Source organism: Hydra vulgaris, chromosome 12, assembly GCF_038396675.1.
Source record: "Hydra vulgaris chromosome 12, alternate assembly HydraT2T_AEP".
NCBI classification, from domain to species: domain Eukaryota; kingdom Metazoa; phylum Cnidaria; class Hydrozoa; order Anthoathecata; family Hydridae; genus Hydra; species Hydra vulgaris.
In genome coordinates this window covers 75,895,139-75,900,000 of record NC_088931.1, presented here as the reverse complement: position 1 = coordinate 75,900,000, position 4,862 = coordinate 75,895,139, and the positions used below count along the sequence as shown (strand labels likewise).

Genomic DNA, 4,862 nt, shown 5'->3' with positions numbered 1-4,862 from the left:
GAAATTCAAAAATCTGGAAAATACTTCATCCAAGCGATGTCTACAATCAGATGCTAAATCAGGTGGGAGTACTCACTTAGAATCAGGTTGGAGTATTCACTTATAAGTCTCATGTTAACAGCTAGTATGTTTTATATTTTATTGAGTTTATTTTATATCTAAATATATTGTTTTCAATTATATTTGGCCATAAAATTTATTTTAGAATATCAAAAAAAAAGCCTTTCATTATTAATTGAGATTCATGATGGAATAAATACATTATTAAAAGTTAATAACAATAATGGGACTCCAAATGAAATAAATATGATAATGGATGTTGAAACTATGGAAAAAGAAAATAATTCACTAAAGGACATGGATGAAAAGAAGATTTTGGTATTTTATATGATTTTATCATCTATAAATATACTTTTAAATTTTAAATTAATGGCGCACTGATTTAAGTTTGCACACACAAAAATAAGGAGCATTCAGCAACATGCTGTTTTACTATATATGCTTTTAAATCATGTTGCAGATTTTTCTAGAGTTAAAATGACGATTTATTTAATTTTTATCTGGATCATGAAATTTATATTAAAGTATTTTTTTTTTAAATTTACTTGCTGTTTGAAAAGCTAAAAGGTATTGGTGGCGATAATTTTGAACAAATTTCACGCAACACAATAACAAAGTAAATTTATAACTAAGACACTTTTTAAATAATTATATTTTATTCTAGTAACAATTTAAAAACATTTCGATTTTAGTTGTGAATATGATTTAAACATATATTTTTTAATAGTTAATTATCTAGTTATATATATATTTTTTTCATATCATTTCATTTTTCAGATTATTCAGTGTTGAGCTAGGATAAAAAATGAATTTGAAGGAAAAGGACCGTTAAGGTACTTCAAAAACAAAGATTTTCTTTGACAAAGTAGAGTACAGAAGTGCAATTTACGGTGAGATCAGTTCTAATTATCTGTACTAATTAGAACTGATCTCACCGTAAATTGCACTTCTGGTTTTATATAATATATACGTATATCTTATGTATTTAATAATATTAATAAAATTATAGGCGCAGTTATGGCAAAATGGTCAAATGCTGATCAAAGATATATACGAAAAATTGTTGAAAACAAGTTGAAAAATGCACCCGCTGAGTTCAAACTTTCGCCGAAATAGAGTTAATTAATTTCATTTTATATTCATTATATAATACATATATATAATTTATTATAATATATATATATATATATATATATATATATATATATATATATATATATATATATATATATATATATATATATATATATATATATATATATATATATATATATATATATATATATATATATATATATATATATATATATATATATATATATATATATATATTTGTATAGATATCGATATATAGAATATATTCGAGGTTAAGTATTTTGATGTAATAATACGAAGTCTCTTGTACGTGTTACAGTGCTCAATATTACTGAATAATAGAGCTATATATAATTATATTTAGATGAATAAAAACAACTGATTAGCGGGACTTAAAGTTTCATGCCCGAAGACAATCATCAGCCGTTAATACAAACAAAAAACGTAAACAAACCGTTACAAAAACGTAAAAATTACTGTAGAATGACATCTGACGTTATAAACAAATCTACGTAAAAAACAAATCTACGTAAAAAACAAATTAAAAAACAAAAAACAAAAAGCCGTTATAGTTTACTAGTCTCCTGTGTCAAATAAAGATAATAGGAATTTTTTTGAATGTCGACACTGCGATACGATTTCGTTTTTTTTATTCAGTAGGTTTTTTCCATTATGTGATAAAATTACGTATTTTTCGTAGAGACAAAGGTGGCATATTTTTGTTGCTAGATTGTAAGGTTTACAACGTTTGACAATTTTCCATTCTATAATGGGCTTTATGTTTTGATCTTTTAAGCTCCATATTTCCTTAGATAGTTCAGTGTCATTTCTATATTTAACTGATGCAAATGATTTGAGATGGTTTGCGTATCTTAGTTTAAATGGTGTATTACTAATGCCAAAATATACTTTTTTATTACGATCATGATGACTGGAACTTACGGTTGCTTGATAGACAATATTGTTAGATAAACATTGATTGTTCAAAGGACAAAATGCTTTATCTACGCAGTTACATTGGTTGGTTTTTAATTGATTTTTGTTGTGTAAAATTTTGAAATTATGCGAATTTATGATAGATTTTAGGTTAGGCATACAACTGTAGCTAATCTTAATAGAATTTCGGTTGAATATTTTATGTAGCCTGTGGCCGGCTGGAAAATGTAAGTCAATAAGGGCTAGAAAACAAATATAAAAGATAATATATATATATATATATATATATATATATATATATATATATATATATATATATATATATATATATATATATATATATATATATATATATATATATATATATATATATATATATATATATATATATAATTTACTGTATATATTGTTTTATCAGAAATTTTAAAAATTTATTTGTCGTTTTTTATGGTTTGAATTTGTTAAAAAGACGCAATGTTTAAAAACATTGTTAAACCGCTAAATTTTGCGGTTTAACATCTTTAAAACACGTATTTTAAGATTTGCGTTCTATACTAAAAAATAACGCATTTTAGATATCTTGTGTAAGTTCTGAAAAACGTTTAAAATACGTATTTTCCCTTGGGATAACACACGTATTTTCAAGACGCATTATTAACGACTTTTTGATACGTGTACTCAGATTTGCGTTCTATGCTATAAGAAGACGTATTAGGAGCGATTTCAATATATGCGTATTTAAAACGTTTTAAAAACATATTTTTGTCTGCTGGGAAGAAACTATTAGACTAGATCTAAAAGTTTAATATACGTTTACTTAGATTAAATCTAAACGCTTTATGTAAGTTAATTAGATTTAAATTAGACTAGATTTAAACTTAAATTAGACAAAATCTAAACGCTTTATATACGTATAATAATTTTATAATAGACGTCTATAATACGTTTGAATATAGACGTTTTATGGACGTTTGTTCTAAATGTTAATCTGGATTTCATTCTAAACGGATAATAGGCCAAATCTGAACGTTTTGTCGAAACGTTGTTTTGACGTTTAATAGACGTTTGTGTGCTTACTGGGCATTCTGTCACTTATTACGCCTTTGAAACCTAAATATATAAAACATGCTTTTATGCAATGTGAACAAGAGAATTAAACAACATTTATTTTACACAACTATATATGTAGAGTTTGACGCTTTCGGTAACTTCCAAAACAGTTACTTTTAGTCACCAGTAAATGCGGTAACTTGAGTGAAACTTATGGTAGCATTGGGTAACTTACAATTTAACTACTCAAGTTAAAAAAAATTGACTCCTGTTTTTGATAGAACGTGAGAAGACTTTTTATACATTATCAATAACACTCGCGTAGATTTCATTTATGTACAAATATTTAAAAGCATTTTCAGTAAAAAAAAAAAAAAAAAAGTCAAAAGTTCGTCCCTCTCTAGAAATATATATACTTTTTTACAACTTAAGCAATTTAATTATTTCATTTCATTAATGAAGGTTTTTAATAGAATAATGCATTATTCTATTTAAAACCTCGTTCTTATATTTTTCCATAGGACGTAATTCTTTTACAAAGCTCAGATTTTTTTTTTTGTCGAGATAAGACTTTCTTTTTCTTTTTAAAAAAAAAATGGCTAAAAGTTCAATCACGCAAGTGAAAGAATTATTAGAAGCTCATGAAAATACTTTATTAAAAATCTTTGGAGAAAAAATTGACAAACTTGAAGAGAAAATAGAGCAATTAAAAAACGAAAACATATTACTAAAAATGAAATTGCTACAATAAACAACGGAATGAACTTTCAAAACAAATCTTACGAAAAAACCATAAAGGAAACGAACTTAATGAAAAACTAAAAAATCAAATCAAAGAAAATAAAAATAAAAATTCAAGCGAACTTAATATAGAAAAAATTGCTGAATTAGAAGATCGCAGCAGGAGAAACAACTTGAGGTTTGAAGGTTTTGAAGAAAAAGAAAACGAATCATGGAAAGAAAGCGAGTCGAAAGTAAAATATTTTATAAAAGAAAAATTAAATATAAAACATGACATTCAAATAGAAAGAGCCCACAGAACTAGAAAAAAAAAAAGAATCTGGACAAAAAAAGCGACGAACAATAGTTGTAAAGTTCCCAAACTATAAAGACAAAGAAAAAATATTACATCATTATAAACGACTAAAGCTTTGGAATGAACGGATATATCTCAACGATGACTACAGCGAAAGAACGATTGAAAAAAGAAAAATACTCTTCGCAAAAGCTAAAGAATTAAGATCCTCAGGTAAGTATGCAAAAGTTTTGTATAACAAATTGATAACGCACGATTAATAATTACAATAACAAAAAGAAATTCTTTAAACTGTGCACGTATAAAATAATTACTAAAATGAATGACTTTCAATCGTTAACCTATAATTTTTACGAAAAATACATTATGTCATATGAAATCACAGACCCAGATTTAAATTTTTTTAGTGATATGTACACGGACAGTTTATATCATTACCCCAGCACCATTAAAGAATTTCTTTTCAAAAATGTAAATGATGAAAGAATCAGAATCCTCCACATTAATATAAGGAGTTTAAGCAAAAATAATGAAAACTTTCGACATTTTCTAGAAGAAACTGAAAACATTTTTAATATTATACGTGTTACGGAAACTTGGTGCTCTTCTATCGAACTCGAAAATAATTTTAATTTTCATCTTAAGAATTTTGAATTAATCTCATAAGAAAGACAAACAAATAAAC

General features: G+C 25.2%; 1 long non-coding RNA gene across 1 annotated transcript; it reads left to right on the top strand.

The window, feature by feature from the left end:
• Positions 1 to 542: 542 nt before the first annotated feature.
• On the top strand, positions 543 to 1,178 carry LOC136088506 (uncharacterized). Its single transcript, XR_010642221.1, has 3 exons — positions 543 to 676; positions 838 to 893; positions 1,070 to 1,178. It is a non-coding gene; the product is annotated as an uncharacterized LOC136088506 (long non-coding RNA).
• Positions 1,179 to 4,862: the final 3,684 nt, after the last annotated feature.